General features: G+C 41.2%; 1 protein-coding gene across 2 annotated transcripts in view; it reads right to left on the minus strand.

The window, feature by feature from the left end:
- Positions 1-5,958, minus strand: part of LOC118208330 (forkhead box protein J3-like) — a 116,193-nt gene extending 110,235 nt beyond the window's left edge. For both annotated transcript variants that reach the window (XM_035382906.1, XM_035382907.1), the window contains exon 1: positions 5,718-5,958. The gene's annotated coding sequence lies outside the window, so the exon portion shown is untranslated. The remainder of the gene's footprint in view (positions 1-5,717) is intronic.
- Between the last annotated feature and the right edge of the window lie 12,930 nt (positions 5,959-18,888).

Here is an 18,888-nt window from a genome sequence, read left to right on the forward strand (position 1 = left end):
AAAATTCCTACATTGTTATAGTGAAGAAGTTCAAAGGCGCCTTCGCCTGGATTCTGCACACAGACCAGCTACTCGCCATGTTGGTCCCATACATCAATGGGAGCACAACTGTTCCAAGCACTCAGGAAGCAAGGAGACCCAATAATACCAGGGCCCTACGCTAACATTTTTACAAGGAGCACATGTGCTCCTAAGCTGAAAAATTTACCAGCACGCTAATGCATCCCAATTAGAAGACGTGCCCCTAAATTATTATTCCAGTTAGCATACATCAATTTTCAGGAGCGAATACTCCTAAAATGGGAGCCCTGAAGACTAGTCATGCATGGGCAGCATCATGAGAACGACACTGTGATCCGACTAATGCTTCTTCGATACGCATGTCTGAATCTTTACTCGGAGAACCGAGTCCGTACTCCAGAACAGCAGGCAGCAGCAGCAAAAACTGCCTCGTTCATCTCCCATTAATTAGCAGAAGCAGAGGCAGAAACCACCACAACAAGGAGCAACAAAATGATGCAAAACAAAGCAACTTCTCCCAAGCACCACTGACCAAGGCCAATCAGAATGAGCCGCGCTGACCCTTTCGTACGCATCCATGGGCTCGTGCAGCCAAAGACACGCTCCCACAAAAACTGTGCACTGTGTGCGCCACAGCGTCTGCGCATTCACCAGGCAACAACACGGACCACGACTCTTCAATATCATCACATAGCACTAATGGCAAAAAACAATACGTGGCCTCTAGATGTCATTAAAATTCACACAACACACACAATGGCTTGGAATAACACTTCCTTCTGACTGGACGACAGGCACGGTAAAGAAAAGAGCCTTCACTGCAGTTCTAAATTGTAGTGTGTTAGCTACAATTTAACAACTTAAATTCTTTTTTATAAATAGGGCCATGAATTCTTCCTGAATTTTCTGTTTTCCATTAGGCTACTTCAACACCAAAGGAAATGCAAGACTTTCTGAAGCCACTTGTTAAGCAGCCAATGCATTGCAATGCCCTAATTAGCTCAATTAATCATCCAATTACCAAAGGAGTGTCCAGTCTTAGATTAAAAGGGTTGGTGTGGGTGCAGGTTTTCATCGTGGTCCAGCACAAAAACACCCGATTCAACAAATTAAATAATCATGGTTTTTAATCGAGACATTGATTAGCTGAAATCAGTTGTAGTCATCAGCTGATATTTTTAGTAGGAATGGATACAACAAGTAATGGATTGATCAATTACTTGTCGGATATGTGCCTACTCAATCTTTTTTTTCACTCAATTTATTTATTTGTCATATGTAAAAATAAAAAAATTAAAACATCTAATATGAACAGATGGGGCTGAGTATTACAGTTTGAATACCCTGCACTGAGGGAAATTGCCCGAGGCAAATTTACTGCCTCCATCAATTGTAATGAAAAAGCTAAATATGCAATTCCATTGCAAAAGAAACGTTACATAAGCATTCCAGCAAATATCCCATACCCTATACCACTTAGCAACAAAAGAGTCTTTCTACAGTAGTAACACAGTCAGGTCCTTGGAATCAGACGTTCGTTTTGATACGCACTGAAATATGGCCTGAAACACTGTACGCCTCAAATGAGACACCGCTGATTTCACGGTATGTAAAACAACATAATTCTTAAGCAAGCCACTTTGTAGTCACCTTTCCTTGCTTTGATAGGTAGATAACATTACTCACATTAAAGATGGCGCTACACTTAAGCCAATTAGAAAAATACAGACTGGCTTGCTGCAATCAGCTCCTGCTTCACAGACCAGATGCAACACTCAGGCGGCAGCATCCCAGCCAGTAACCTGCCCCAAGAGTGGCATAGTCTGCCTGTCTGAGCAGGAGCAGGAGCAGGAGCAGGAGCAGGACAGAATGCTTTAGCGTACACTGACAGAGATTCTCAATCAATCTCATTTTTCCTATTTAATGCACATTGCAAATAATTTGTCACATTACACTTCGCAGTATTCCCTCGCTTAAAAAATGCAAAAAGCAATTCTGTGACCGGGTGAGCAGCTGTAAATAAAACGAATAATATGAATAACTTTTGGGGATTAGCTACTCAACTATTGCTGTTGCCCTCCAACAATGAATGGCAAGAGGATTTGTGCAGCTACCTAGCTAGATTTGCACGTGATTTGCAGTTAAAATACAATCTTAAATATATATATAGCCTATTTCTATGGGTTTTAATTACAGTCATAGTATAAGAGATATAGCTAAACCTTTCCATGTGAGTGCTTATACAATGTACAGCACACACGTTTTAACATTTCTGGCATTTAATAGAGCAACTTACAGTGCACACATTCATTTTACATACAATCAATTAATACAGCTGGGCACAGGGTTCTACAGTGCTCCCATTTTAGGATCACCTGATAACTGATGTGTGCTAACTGGGAAAATAATTTTGGAGCAGATCTACTAATTGGGCTTCATTAGTGTGCTCCTCGTTTTTTTTTTTTTTTTTTTCAACTTAGGAGCATATGTGCTCCTTAGAAAAAAAAGCTAGTGCAGAGCCTTGGGACATTTAGTGAAGCAATTCAGGTTAAGTGCGTTGCCCAAGGCTGCAACGGCAGCGCCCCACCTAGGAATCAAACCAAGAACCTTGGAGTTCCAGGCACCAGTTCCATAGCTATTACGCTACACTGCCGCCCCAGCTCAGAAATGGTTAACAGTGAACAGCACCAACCCCGGCATGCCGTATGTTCTTGTATGTGCATGGCATGTCACAGTGGGCAAATTACAGGTTACATTCAAAACAGTGTCACCTAAATTGCAGCATGTCAAGGCCACTGACACACAGGGAAAGTTAGCAGCACCGTGATCACGCAGTGCCAAGCCCAATCCTGTCCTGGGTCTACTGGCGCCAGTTGTGGATTCTGGAGGGCTGCTGCCGATGGAGAAAGGGGTGGGCTACAGTAACCAGCTCAAGCTTGCGTTTCCCCTCAGAAATAAAGTGAATTCTCAGCACTGCTCAGGCTGCCAACGCTGGTGTATGCGATATGTGAACGAAAAACATGCAGTTGGCTGAGGCCTTGGAGTCAGTTCTTACCGCATTAGCAATTTGGGAGAAAGTCTGTCCAAGATAAGACACATATGCTCAAAAGGCCTACCGCATCCGCTGCGCACTTACGTCATTACAGGCAGCTAATTATGTAAAGCTGGCTAATTAACAGCAGTGGCTAGGTTGAGCTCTCAGCACAAGCCACAGGTGTGAATGGCAAAGTGTAGATCTGATCTAGTTGCCTAAAATACATATTTGACATTTAAAGAATCTAACTACAAACAGTTTCAGTTGAAACAAAGACAAATAGGCTAAGCACACAGGGAAGGAGCTGCCCAAGGCACAGCTCACTAATAAAGTGAAAAATGTTATGGCAGCCCCATAACCCTTTTACTCCTACTTTTATTTTCTTCTTGCTGTACATTTGATGATCAAGTTTGAAAAAGAACCACTAAGACAGCTCGTAGCGCTTACATCTATTTTCACTGAAAGAACGTGGTGCTTTCATATGCGGTTTTATTCAGAAATACTAAAACGCGTAACTGCCCCCCCACCCCCCCCCCCCCCCCCCCCCCCCCCATTACTGTATACCAAAAAAATGAGCTGTTCCTCAATATTCTTTTTCAAATAAGACATCTGTGTATTGGAAAACATCTTGCCTAAATGCATTTATGTTATTTCACATTGTAGTAATGTCACAGTTACTAACTGCTTATCCCACAGTCTCCCCTTCGCTTTTGCTTCCTTGATGCAAGGATAAACAGCACTGCAATTAAACAGGCTGGGATCCGGAAAAATCTTACCATGACCTTGAACTCGCACCTGAAAAACCTGAGACCTTGCGGGTTCGCGGTTTGGTGTATTTATTCTTCAGACTGTTACAAAGCCAGACAAATTAATCAGTCATGTTCGCAGCGATGTGTAGCATTACATCTCCAAAATAAAAAATGCAAACTAACGGCACATTTAAACTAGCTACATAATTTTTTAAAAAGCGTTTGTATGCGCTATGTAGGTGGATGGACCGCAACCACAGAGTAGCACAAACTGAACAGAACTTTTGACTAGTATCGTTAACAATTATCAAAACAGTTGAATTCACCACAACACAACCCACCCTGGCAAGATTTTAATAGCTGTATTCTCATACATAAAAGTCAGATAGCTAGCCAAGTAAGAGACATGTAGTCTAGCCTACCAAAGACCAAAATCACCCAACTTTGACACTCGTCATGTCCCAGCAGTACAACTGGTCTAAACTTTACGGTATTAGATACCAGTCAGCTGAGATAGTAAAATGACAACGTTAGAGTAACATTACCCGATGTTTCGAACTGCATTGATAATTGCTAGTGGTGGCTTGCAAACTTCTCCACTTAAAAAAAAAAAAAAAAAAGTATATTCGTTAGTACCAGACAATCCGATGGGCAGGTTGGTACTGCAGACGGCCAGCCTGCTGCATCTAACGTTAGCTAATTTGCATGGTCTGCTGCTACTTTGACAGGTATAGTCGTCGGCTATGTTGAAATAGACTCGGCACGTATTTCGCTAGTCTAAACGCCTAGTTAACGATTATTAAAGTTAAACCAACCAACATTATCAAGATGTAAATAACGGTTTGGTTCATTTGTTCTAGCTGCCAAGCGTTTCAGATCGGTATCTGGCCAATGTTAAATGGCAGTACCCCAAGCAAGCAGCATTCATTGCATCTTTTAGGATTCTGCACGCATGCTCCGGAAAACCACCGACAATATTCACGAAAAATAAAAACACTAAGTTACCCAACTCAGCCAACTTGCAGCCATGACCGTACACCGAGTTAACCCAACAGTAACCAGTGCCAACCAGTGCCTACGCAGATTGTGGCTGGTTAGCTAGCCAAGTTTGTTCAAGGATAAAACATCTGCAAACTAACTAGCTACGGTTAACATGCCAATTTTTTCAATTCATATTTCTAATCACCTAGTAAAATCCCAGGACTGACTAGCCTGTTCATAACCTCAAAGTAGGCTGGGTATAATTTAACTAACAACCAACTTAGGCACTGCTTCAGAATAAATGTCAGCATCCGTCTCAATTTCTAGCTAGCCAGCCAGCCAGCCAGTCCTCTGAACAGCAAAATAAGGTTACAACACTACTACAGTCAACGTCACTACTGAGTTGGGTTGCTAGCCACTTCTACTTGCTAGCAGCCTCAGTTAGCAATCAACCCATCGTTACTTTTTGGTTGACTATCTAGTTCTGCAACTTGCAGGGAAGACAGAACAAACTGCTGTCATCTTGACACGCTGGGTGTCTTATCTACAAGCTTTTTAACTGTGGGCAGAGTTACACTTGCATGGACGTTTTCAAATTCCATATATTACCCAGAATAGGCATGCCAGAAACACGGAATTACATTGCAAACTATTGCTCCTGGTAAGCAAATGCACGATATGCCATTTTCAGCCTAGTCCAAGTGATAGCTAACGTCAGACACAAAGTGTGCAGCTGGCTGGCTGTCTACACACCTACCCGGGGTATCCCCTGTCTGATATTTCAAAAGTGAGAGGGAAGGGACCTGTCATGGCCTGTCCGTTCAAATCGATCCCCGGTGCTCCAGTACATTCCATTGCCCCATGAGAGACATTCTCTTCCCGGGTCTTGCTTCAACTCAGATCCCCATGTTTTCCCGGTATACGTTACTTACCCCCGGGTATATCAACGGACCGGTCCAGGTTCGGGCTGGAACAACAGTCCCAAGTGGTCCACCTAATTCTTCTTTCCCCAGGGGGTTGGGCTCCTTTACCCCCCTGGCGTTCGCACTTTCGTTGCTTGTCCCGAGTTGGACTTGCTTTACATTGGCCGGTGTGTCGGTCAGTACCGTCCCTCGGTTTCAACACCTTTTCCCGTCTGCTCTCCACTCGACAGCAAACATCCGGGAACCTTCCCGGAACTACTTTCAGCCCCAGCCGGAGCACGTCTCAGATCACTCCATTCTACGCACTATCAAATAAAATATATCCACATACGCATGGTTAACTAGGCCCAGTTTTAAGATTCAGTTGTTCAATTTCAGCGACTGCCCCACCGCTTAAACGTCAGCACAAGGTATTTTTCGAAATCAGAAATCATATAATCAAAAATGCTACATTTCTCGAGTACACAAGTGAAAAACTGTATTACTCCAAATGTGTTTTGAAAGGGTTAAGGGACAATTTTGTTTGGGTTTACAGAAATAAATTACATTGTTATATCAAATCAATCCAATGATAAATTAAGATGTTAATTCCGCGTGTGGACGCAGGCTACATAACTTCAGCTATACTCTTAAAAATATTTGATGGTTGTTTTCAAAACTTAAAAAACTGAGGTTTTGATAATGATTGCTCATATAAATTAATATGAAATTCATTTATAAATTTAAAGCTTTTTAATTAATCTTGTACTTGGATATGGGTTTATATTTTGCTTGGTGGTTTACTTTTACTTTTTTACTACGACTTTCCAATTAAGTCAGCGCCTCGGCTTTGTGTGAAGTGAAACACGAGTGCCCACTAGTGGGATAAAATGTGAAAACGCGGTTAGATGTATTGTATAGTAATGCGCGTTTATAGTCCCGTGTTCTCGGTCGTTTCTGCACATACCCTCTAGAATTTTGGCTCGTCGACGATGTTGTGCAAATGTAGCAAAATGTTGGTGCCATATAGTCCTATCACTCAGATTCCAGGATGCAACTTGCAAGCCTAAATTCCACCGCACTCCAGTGCTGTGATTACGCTGCACACCGTGAAATTCAGAAGTTAAGGTCAATGATACCGATCTGTGGCCTGTTCCGATTAGGCTGAATAGTGCAGGTCCTGAAAGTCAGCGTCATTGTTTCAGACACTTCCTGGCGTACATCCGCAGTGGGGTTCTGACCGAACACTAGTCTGGTTTCCACGGAACTCATATAAGAAAAACTGTCATTCTTGCAAGAGCCATACGCGGGCATGATGAGAACAATGGCAAGAAATACATTACTCCAAGTCACAGGAGAAAAATGTCCTTGTTGTGATGCATCCTAAGACAGCTAAATGATTAGTGTTAAATAAAAAAACTGTGACAATCGTAAATTTTTCACTGATAGAGAATATCTCCCTTGTGAACTTGTGTAAACACTGTCACTGTTGAATTAACACTGAATACAGTGAATGGTCTGGATTTGAATCTGGACCCTGGCAGCCCTGGAGTCTGGCAGGTATGTTGTGTAATGGGCCTCCTGGAAGAAGTTGCATAGTCAATATTGTAGTGATTGTGTCAGCTCAGCCGATGGACTGTGAAGTGAGAAGAAGCAGAAGAAGCATACAGTAACGTGTGCCCTCCCAAACTGCAGGAGAAGACCCGGCAAAGCAATGGGTTTGCATCTACAATTACAGGAGGAGATATAAAAATGTCTCCTGCAATAATCATGGCCTGGGGCATGTACAAAACAGCCCGAAGAGCTGCTTGCTAGCACCAAGAAGACTTTATATGTTATAAAAGAACTGCAGAAAGAAAGCAGACAGACATAGTTTGTATTGCTAACTGAAATGTGAAGCAGAATTCTGCTTAGGAGGAAAATGTATACCCAGTTTAGTTGAAACTGACCTATTAAGAAATATGTATCAACTAATTTTCCATTATATATACTTATTATATATATATGTTACTCTAATCCAGTTGATTAATGTCTTGACGTGGGATTGTGGCACATTCTTTCTAAGGTGTGGTGTAATTTATATTGAGCTTGACAGGGTTAATAAATTACTGGCTTTCATACTCATGTGGCCACAATAGCACATCACAGCAGGATCCACCGGGAGGGGAATGATTAAGATTCCACAAGAGGCATGCTGTCCTCTTTAATGTGCTGATCTGATAATGCACACATTTATTATTGTTATATAATTTATCTGGAGTCTCCCTACCACCCTGGTTTTGGTGTATTCTTCATTTTGTTTTAACTGCAAACAAAATAAAGAAAGTTGCTGTAGGCTTGTGGGCATAATAAAGTAACTAGTTTAGGCAGTCCCTGTCTCACTGCTCATTAACACATGGGGATGGTGGCACCTTCACACTGCAGATACAACATGCCACAGTATCATTGACATCGTTTCCACTGAAGTCTTCCATGCACTCCCCTGCCACCTCTGGCACTTTTTCATTTATTACATTTGGGAGTTCTCTTTGTCAGTCCAGTTCTTTCCATAAATATACTTGGATATACACACTGCTCTCCAAATTAACACTGTTCTCAGCAAACAATAAAACTCTAGCATGACACGTTCCTGGAAAGTATGCTGTGCACGTGTTAATGTTGAGCGCATCGTAAGAACATGTTTATGCTGTGCACGTGTTAATGTTGAACGCATCGTAAGAACATGTTTATGCTGTGCACGTGTTAATGTTGAGCGCATCGTAAGAACATGTTTATGCTGTGCACGTGTTAATGTTGAACGCATCGTAAGAACATGTTTACACGATGAGTTGTTTTTCAGTCCGGAGCTGGTTATGTTTGGTTAGTAATGATGTTGTGGAGACTCATCTCTCTGCAAACCTCCTCCAAACATTTACATATTTTCTTGGGGCAAGGTGACAGCAAATGTTTTTGCAGCATTTGTCACAAGACAGTTTGCCAGAATGAGCCATTTTTAATGGCTGCTTCTTCATTTGAATAGTAGTTGAAAAATGGTGCTCAATTCATTGTATGTACGAATCCCTGGGTGCATGTTAGTGTCCATGCTGTCGTACAGTACATAAACTCTTTTATTCCTAAACTAAGAAAACTACTTCAGTCGGACTTTTAACACTTCTAAATGTCTTCTTTTTTTGTAAAGAGAGGTTAAATTGTTATGCTACATTCATTTTCACTGAATAGTATGAGGACCCAGCTCCCCTCCGTGATCAGCGCAATTTATCCCAAGTATTTAAAACTGTTAGTACAATAGCGGTTGTATATAGCGCCCTGTCAGGAAGGATGACATTTCCATGACATTCCTATTCTAAGGGAGTCTCAGTAAGTTTTAGCCAGTTTAGGTTCATAACTCCCCTAAATACTACAAATACAAATTGTACATTCATAAACAATGCAATCAATTCAATTCAACCATTAGGGGAACAACTTATAGCGTAGTTCTGCCTGAAAAGCGTAATGGTTATGGATCAGTTTTTAAAATGCAACTAATTTACACAATGTACATGCGGTTCAATAACATGCTCATTCAATGATAATTTGAAATCTTAGCGCATTAAAATGTTCTTAAGTACATTACAGCACACATTGTGTACTGTGTCATTAGTTATCTACTTCTACCAGTTAAAGGAATGTGCAAGCTACTGAGAAATAATATTGGACTTTAAAAAAATTAATAGAGCCAAAATGGAGATTAGTGTAATGACTCATACTGCAGTTCTTGTGACTCTGGCTTGTTGCCCCCAAGGCTCCATGTGGTGCTAAAGCTGGTCTTTGAATTGGCAGGGAATGCTTTGTTATGTATCTAGAGGGGGAAAAAATGTTTGAAACCTTGGAACAGACAGGACACCACTCCAAGTGTATGTACTTCCATTTATGGGGAGTGAAATCAGCAAAATTTGATTGGGGATCTCATGGGGAAATGGATGGAAATTGGTGGATTTATATATAAAGTTTGGGTGCTTCACATTTTATTTTAAGGTAAATACTTTAAAGACAACTTGTAAAATCCAGTCAGGTTCCAAAATGATCACACTTTTCTATGCTGTGCTATTACACATCTGCACAAAAAGTGGTGAACAAATAAAACCCTTTTTTATTTCTCACTGTCATGAATTACACATCTGACAAAGAGTAACACGATGTACAATTTGTGAGATATTGCAGCTTTCAGAGAAAATTCACACGTGGTATATCGAATAGTTTGGTGACGGACAGTGTAAGTGCTCCAGGCAAAGCTAGATATGGAAAATGCCAAGAAATGTTATAATATGCATTGCAGGACTACCCGTGTTGATTTTCCCACAGTTGCATAAGCATTCGCCTTTCACAGAACTGTGATCACTGTGATGTTAATGCAGGGAATAAATGGGTGTCTTTCTTTTGCAATTATGTAAATGAGAGTTCCTGAAACGCCAGGCCCCACTGTTCGTAAACCAGATCTAGCACATTCAAGAATACTCAAAGTTGATGCGCAGTATTTTGTGCCCAAGTGCAGAGCATTAATTTGCTCTAAATGTTGGGTAGTTATATATGGAATAAAATGCAATTAACTCCCACACTGACACAACCACTTCCCAAGGAATGCTGTAATTTACACAGTAAGTGACATTGTGTTCTACTCAGCCTTCTCCAAGTCTCAGTTGAGTACACATGTATTTACATTGGTTCGGTTGCAGGTTTGTAGTTTCTGGACCCTCCTGGCAGTCTGGTGGGGGAGATCCAGAGGAGTTTCACTGATCTGCTCAGGTCTGGCTCTGAGTTCCTGTAGTTTCCATGCAGAAGCATCGGTGTGTGGAAATACTCATTTACGTGGAGCGCTTAATGGCTGCATCCAGCTTGTTAAAGGTGCAGTGGTTGAACAAGGGGATGAATTTGGCAAGAATGACTATGAATTGGAAATCTGGAATACTAAAGTAGTCAGAACAGTGAGATTAACTTTTTTGTATTTTTTTGTAAATATACAGAACAGTTCAAAAGTCAGAGACCAGCAGTCTTTTATCTACTTTCCAGTGAAAAAAAAAACATTAAGTGCAAGTTATTTATTTTTTATTGTCAGAAAATACCGCAGCAAACAGATATTTAATTAATAAAATGACAAAAAGACCTCCACAACTGTGTAGAATATCAAATCTTTCAGTACTTAATGCGTCCACCTTTTGCCTTTATTACAGCTTCCATTCTTTTCAGGAGTCTTGCTTTGAGTTTTTCGAAGAAATCTGCAGGGATATTTTTCAATGCTTCTTGTAAGCACCTCCGAAGTTCAGTCTTAGAGGCTGGCTGCATTTTCTACTTTTCTCGATCCAAGTAATCCCAAACACATTCAATGATGTTGAGGCCTGGACTATGGGATGGCCAATTCATTGTTCTGAGAACAACAGCAGCTTTTTCTTCTTAGCCGTGTGATTGGGGTCATTATCTTGCTGTTTGGGTTAGGGTTAGGGTTAGGGTGAAAATAAACTTTTTATTTCACTTATTTTCCTTTGACATTCACCTTTTCTATGCAGGTGAATTATCTTTTATCTCATTGGAAATATCTCCTTTAGCCATTTTAGATGCACATGACAAAAAAATCTGCAGAGCAGCTAAGGTGTGTTTGGTTCGCTGTTTGTTTGAATGTCATAGTCACTTTTGAAGAAAGGGTTCTGCCATAACGTCATTGACGCTTTTGGTAACAACTTTTGTTGTAGGACACAGCTGTAACTTGCTTGTTTATTGGAATGATGGAAGACAAAATGATAGAAGGGTGCAGAAAAGAAAAAGTGGACAAATACTAATAGGTTTGATTATGCAGTAATTTTCTATTAAATATATGTTTTTTTGCATTGTATTTCACTGATAAAGTAATAAGTTGCACTAAATGGCTAATTTGACTGCAAACTGAATAAACGAAAGGGTGGTCTCTGACTTTTGCGAAGTACCGTATATCTATTTGTAATTTCAGGTAAGATTTATCTAAAAATAAAAGATACAAGACGACGTGATGCGCGCATGGCTACTCTCAACCAGTAAAGTTTTACGATCAGAAAAAAGTATGCTACATCTACAGGTTACAACTAATTAAAATTTTGGCCATGGAAAAATTAGACAATACAGTTTCAAGCTTCGAGTTCTCACTGCCCTCGCGTGGGCCCATGCTCACATTACAGGGCAATAGAATTTAAACTGCAGCCAAACAGTACTGTGGCAGAGGCCATCATTGTTAGTGACTCAGAAAAGCGGAAATGATGAGTATCGTAGATTAGCGACTTTCTTACTACGTATCGATACATGGTTAATATTTGTTCTTTAATGTGCATATTTTCTGTTTGATTGAACTGCAAGTTCGAACTTTAGCTAAAGTAACAATTGCGAATTATAATTTAAATAATTAGGCTAGACACAAGTTCTCTAGAGTTCAGTAAACCCACACCACTGGCATTGATGATAGGCTACTACGTTTGTAGTGATACCTGAAAGCACCTACTTGGTGCTCTGAATCATTGACATGTATTTCTATGCTCTGAATTTTGTCGTAGCCACACATCCGCTTAAAAAAATACAGCGAATAGTATGTTCTTAATTTTGAAAGTATTTAAACTTCGTAAAACTGTGTGCTCATATAGTAGATTACACATGAAGTAGATTACACAGATTTTGAACTCCCCTAACGTTTTTATAAAATATACATTTTCTTGTTTGTGCAAGTGTAAGATTAACCTGTTTGTGCTTTTAAATGCATTTTATATTGCCATTGTATGAAAACTATGGCAACACTGCTGAGTTGGGACACATTGTGCTATATTAACTCATTTGAAATAGCAGTGCAGCTGCCAAAGGATAAAATATTATCTTTCATCCTTTAGGCCAGGTAGTGCCTGAACAACATGCTCCTTATACTCAGTGATGATTTTATTTGCATTGTTGTTTTACCAAGGTTGAATATTTGTATATTTTGCAAATCATGACAGAATACTAGCATTTATTAATAGAACCTTCACTATAGTCCAATAAAAGGTCAGGCCCCACAGAGGTTTTTATTGTCTTCGTTTTCATGAAACCATTTTCATCAATATCATAGTCGTTTTCAGGAATAGCTGCAGCTGGTCTTTTAATACTGGCCAGCTTTTCAACAGACTGCAGAACAGAGAACAGAGGCTGAGAGATAGAGAAGCTAGAAAGAGACAGAGAGAGAGACAGAAAATAGAGCAAGGGATAGTAAGACAGAGAGAAAATTAATAGAGAAATCCTTTACAAAAGTATAGGCTTCATCGTTAATTATTGTGGCCTGAGCTGGAGGGGAGATGACAGCATCTCTTGCCAGAAAAGGCCATTGTCCTTCACCTCCTCCACGGTGTTTGCCAGCTCACAAGCTTTGAGTCCCGCCCCCTCACTGCTCTGTAATTGGCTGTGGGTTCTGGCGTGGCTGCCAAGTCTGTGATTGATGTGGTTCTGCCGGTCAGGGGCAGTATCAGCAGCCATGAGATGTTCCTGCTCATGTGATGAGTCCCAGGGCTCCCTGAGGAGTAACTGACCCAGCTGTATAGAGCCCTGAACACTCACACAACCACACAGTAAGATTTGCAGTGTTATTTCAACTCTAACAGAGTACACAAGTCCAATGGGTACCATATTTATTATGCAAGAGTTCATTTAACACAGAACATTTTACTACGTAGGAGTGCCTCAGTCACTAAATTTCTTCCACTCTTTTTCCACCTTTCCATACTGTTTTCTCTTTTCAGTTATGACACAAAAAGACAACCATCGATAAGGGAACATAGTAAAAGAATGACGGACATGGGAGTCTAAAAATAAAAGAACAGCAGACAAAAGCAGAAGTAACCTATGAAGGAATGGGGGAGGGTATGAACCAGTGGATAAGTATTTGCCAGACATTGTAATAATTTGGTCAAACCTTGTTATGTACAATGCAAGTTCAGCCCAGCCAGTATGTGGGGTAAACACCTACAAGGGCTGTTGCAGCAAAAAGGGCACCATTAATTTACTTTTTCTATAGTAGGTTATGTGACATAAATGAGGAATCATTGCAAAGCTGAATGAGTGCGGGTGTCATTTCAGTTGTGTGTGTGTGTGTGTGTGTGTGCACGTGTGCACGTGTGTGTCTGCCTTAGCAATGGAGGGGGTTTTGCCATTTGAAAGTGCAAAGTGAATTCATTGAGCTGGTAGTTCACTGCCGTTTCATTCTCTTTTTGCAGGAGACATACCTTATGAAGCACATGTCCAAACACACGGTGGTGGAGCACCTCGTGAGTCATCGTTCCCCACAGAGAACGGAGTCCCCCACAATCCCCATAAGGATCTCCCTCATTTAAAAATACACCCTCCCCTATTGCCATAACACCATTAGCTCTCTCTTCCATTTCAGAAGCCCAAATACCAATTGCTGTTTGTTTGTTTGTTTGGTTGGTTTAGTCCCTTGTGCAGGTTTTAAAAAATGTGCCAGATTATATTTGTACTTTATCGAAAAGATTTTTTTGTCCCATTTTAGTTTTCGTGAATGAGAGGTTTGGATGGGACAGCCAAAGATTATTTTATAGCACTTTCAGGCCTTGTACTATTGGCCCAAAAAGGTTTTTGGTCTTTTTTTAAGACTGAAAATATAAAGGCATTGCTTAAGGCAGCTAAGAATTTTGACCATAGGTATTGCATTTGAAGACTCTTTTGTGTCCCTCCTTCCTTCTGTTATTCAATTGTTTAATTGTTTACATAAGAATACTTTGTTATGCTGAGAATCAAAATCTTTAATGGTCAAAATCTTTAATCACCCCTTAAGATATATTGCCAGTTTGTAAAGTTATTTCACAGCCCAGTACTTATAAGATGAGCCTATATCACAATGTAATTACATATATATATTATATATAATATTATTAGCTAATATTTTTCCTGACATGCTGTTTCTGTGAAGACAATGTAGAGAAGCATTTCTTCAGTAAATGTCCTATAATAGTTTTTGAGAAAAATTACATATAGCTATGGAGGTTTTTCTAGACAGCAGACATACCTTTAGCATCTGTGGATGTTAATACCTTGTCTCTATGAGAGAGCCTGTCGACATTTTTTCCCCCAAGATGTCAGTCACTTCATCAAATCATCTTTCATTATTTTCTTGTATTATTGGCCTCTGAAAAATAATGTAGTTGTTTTCAGACAAAAGGTAGCATCCAGTTGTGTGCAGGATTTAACTTCATTTAACTTCAATTCATAATTACTCTGGAGCCATTCCAGTAGGTGACAATGGTCCTGTCAAGTATATTAGCGTGACAATACTAATTGTGACATTTACAAGATAAGCTGCAAGAAAACAGGTGCAACATGAAAGATATCGGTCAGTATTTACATTCCAGGTGGTTACCGTTATTTACTCTTGGAATTTTACCGTAAGTACTATTCTTTGTGTAGCTTTGATTTTCCCCACTGTGTGGTGTGTTTCTTGCCTGTCTCGATCTCAAACCCTTTCCTTTTCTCTTCCAGTGACTGCTGAACCATTAGTGTTTTATCCTGTTCAGCAGTAAGAATATGTTGAAAGACATTTAAAATGCGTTAACATTGGAGAACATGAATTGCTCCAAAGAGGCACATAAATCAAATGTAGTTCAGAAGTAATTGAAAAATAATTACATTTATTATACATCTTTGTAGCTTTAATGTCATATAACATTACCCTCCATTTAGGTGTTACATTACATGGTGTTGGTTTGTGTTCTTTTCATCAAAGTATTCTTTTCATCGTACAGAATATGTGGAATTACAACATTCATTTTTAAATCATTTTAAAAGAAAACTGAATTATCACTTGAAATGATTATTTGAAAAGCAAGTCATTTTGAAACGTAACGCTAATGTGTTTCCCTGGTATTCACTGCTGCAACTTCACGAAAGCCTATTTTCACAAAATTTGCTAAACTTTCCTATGCTTATAAGATGCAATGTGTACAACAAATTTTGTGAAACCTGGAAACAAAAATTGTCAAGTCTAACAATATTAACATTGCTGGGAATGATGAAAATTTGATAAGTAATGTGCTGTTTATTGTCTCCAGGTTTCAGTGTTACATGCATGCATTGTATGGCAGAAGAAATATATAGGGTCAACTATAGGGACAGAACCTCGGCATGTTTACATGTCAAAATAGCTTTTCTAAATAAAAATAAAATAAGCTGTCTGGCTATTTTCTGGACTCAAAATCCTAATGCCAACTACAACATATCCTGCCTCGTCACCTTTGCCATCTCCCTTTATGGAGTAAATGGTGAACTGTACATCTATATTACAAATGTATTGTCGTTGTATGACCACGTTTTATTTTCATTTTCATACTGGTGTTGTTCATCACCCACCGCAAAAAACCTCGGAGTGGTGATGGACAACAGACTGTCCTTCACCCAGAACATCACGGCGGTGAGTCGAACGTGCAGGTTCTTCCTGTACAACATCTGGAGAATCCGCCCCTTCCTCACCACCTACGCAACTCAGCTCCTGGTTCAAGCGATGGTCCTGTCCCGCCTGGACTACTGCAACTCGCTGCTGGCTGGTCTGCCAGCATCCGCCATCAGACCCCTGCACCTCATCCAGAATGCTGCAGCGCGTCTGGTCTACAACCTCCCCAGACATTCCCATGTCACCCCCCTGCTCACTGACCTCCACTGGCTGCCTGTTATGGCTCGCATCAAATTTAAGACCTTGGTGCTTGCATACCAGGCAGCACCAGGGTACATCCAGAGGATCATCAGACCCTACACACCAGCCAGACCCCTCCGTTCTGCCACCTCTGGACGCTTGGCACCTTCCCCTCTTCGTGTCTGTACTTCCCGCTCCCGTCTGCTGTCTGTCCTGGCCCCTCACTGGTGGAATGACCTCCCCGTGGAGGTCAGAACAGCAGAGAATCTGACTACCTTCAAACGCAGACTAAAGACTCATCTCTTCAGGCTGTACCTCTCCCTACCCCTCCCTAGCCTATAGTTTAGCTCAATGTACCTAGTTAGGCTAATACGATCACGTTAGTTTTTATTTGGCAGGATTGTTTTTGTCTGATTCTGATTAGGCGAATGTGATTTCAGTGCTAGTTTGTACTTGGCAGGATTGTTTGTTTGTTTGCTGAACAGGTTACTCTACAGGGTTGGAGTCCTGATCTATGTGGTCACTTCTGGCACTACGATCTTTACTTCACTCTAGTGTGTTTCTTTTGCACCTCTGCACCTTGAACTAATGCACTTGTTGTACGTCGCTCTGGATAAGAGCGTCTGCTGAATGCCTGTAATGTAATGTAATGGGTTCCCCCTCTGTCCTGTCCAGTCCCAAGTCCTGTCTCGTCTCGTCCCAGTCCCGAGCCCTGTCTCGTCCCAGTCCCCAGTCCCCCGTCCCGTTTCTGTCTCATCCCAGTCCCCAGTCCCGTTTCTGTCTCGTCCCAGTCCCCCGTCCCGTTTCTGTCTTGTCCAGTCCCCAGTCCTCAGTCCCGTTTCTGTCTCATCCCAGTCCCCCGTCCCGTTTCTGTCTCATCCCAGTCCCCAGTCCCGTTTCCGTCTCATCCCAGTCCCCCGTCCCGTTTCTGTCTCATCCCAGTCCCCCGTCCCGTTTCTGTCTCATCCCAGTCCCCCGTCCCGTTTCTGTCTTGTCCAGTCCCCAGTCCTCAGTCCCGTTTCTGTCTCATCCCAGTCCCCAGTCCCGTTTCTGTCTCATCCCAGTCCCCAGTCCCGTTTCTGTCTCATCCCAGTCCCCCGTCCCGTTTCTGTCTTGTCCAGTCCCCAGTCCCGTTTCTGTCCTGCCCTGTTCCTGAGTCCTACCCCATCTGAATTCTGTCCTGTCTCCAGCTCCCACCCTCTGTTTCACTCCCTCCCCAGGTCGGCCTTCTGGGACGTCAGGAGCCATCCCTTGGGGGGGGGGGGGTACTGTCATGGTCCTGTATTTTCTGTTTATGTTTTTCTGTCAGTTACTGTACTGTACGTGCTTTTTGAATCTTGTACGACGTGTTAATCAAGTTTCGTTAATTGCACGTCATCTTGCCATTGTGCAGAACTAGTTAGGTACTTCTAGGAATGAAGGATTCCATATGCGTAAAAATGATCCTACAGTCAGATAAGATTGAATTTGTGCCTAAGCACTGGGGTTGAATAAGGCCGTGTCCTATGTATGAATAGTTTCCTTGAGATTTCAAAATAAATAAGTGAAACCCCCCCCCATCCCCCCCCCCCCCCCCATGCCATTTAATTTTCAAAAGCGATTAGGAGTCACTTACTTCAAACCTGTTCTGTAAGATTTCTCGGAAGCACTCGTCAGCCTTTCCGGATGGCCCACCTCTTTTTCTGTTGTCATGTAAATTTGAGCAAGGTTGCATCTCTGTGTTTCAGCAACATTTCAGGGATACAGTCAGTAGGGATTCAGCAGTGTTCAGGGGTACAGTCAGTAGGGATGCAGCAGTGTTCAGGGGTACAGTCAGTAGGGATGCAGCAGTGTTCAGGGATACAGTCAGTAGGGATACAGCAGTGTTCAGGGATACAGTCTGTAGGGATGCAGCAGTGTTCAGGGATACAGTCAGTAGGGATACAGCAGTGTTCAGGGATACAGTCAGTAGGGATGCAGCAGTGTTCAGGGGTACAGTCAGTAGGGATGCAGCAGTGTTCAGGGATACAGTAAGCAGGCTTACGTGCCTGTACATGAATGTTGCTTACCCGAGCATGACTCTAAACACAAATAAGCATGTCAGCTACCATTGTTTCAGTATGTGTGAATACTGTGAGTTTAACTGAAACAAAAAATAATTTTACACAGTACAAATAATACACTATTCTGTAATTTGAAGTGAATGTACATTATGCAGCATAATGCCTGTACAATCCTTGAGATTTTATTTTTCTGTTTCTTTAGGCTGTGTCATAGATTGGGAGTATTGTATGGTCTGTGTGGGTGTGTCATCCTGCTACTATTTTTGCTCATTGGAGCATCTGGAAGGTAAGCATGTCTCTTTGACCATGCAAGAATAAATATTAATATATATATATATATATATGTATACACATAAAAAATTACTGAATGTACTGAATGACCAGGTTATCCCATCAATGGATTTTTTCTTCCCTGAGGGCACGTGCATATTCCAGGACGACAATGCCAAGATTCATCGGGCTCAGAGTGGTTCTGGGAGCATGATGAATCATTTTCACACAT

This window comes from Anguilla anguilla, chromosome 11 (genome assembly GCF_013347855.1).
Source record: "Anguilla anguilla isolate fAngAng1 chromosome 11, fAngAng1.pri, whole genome shotgun sequence".
In the NCBI taxonomy this organism is placed as follows: Eukaryota; Metazoa; Chordata; class Actinopteri; order Anguilliformes; family Anguillidae; genus Anguilla; species Anguilla anguilla.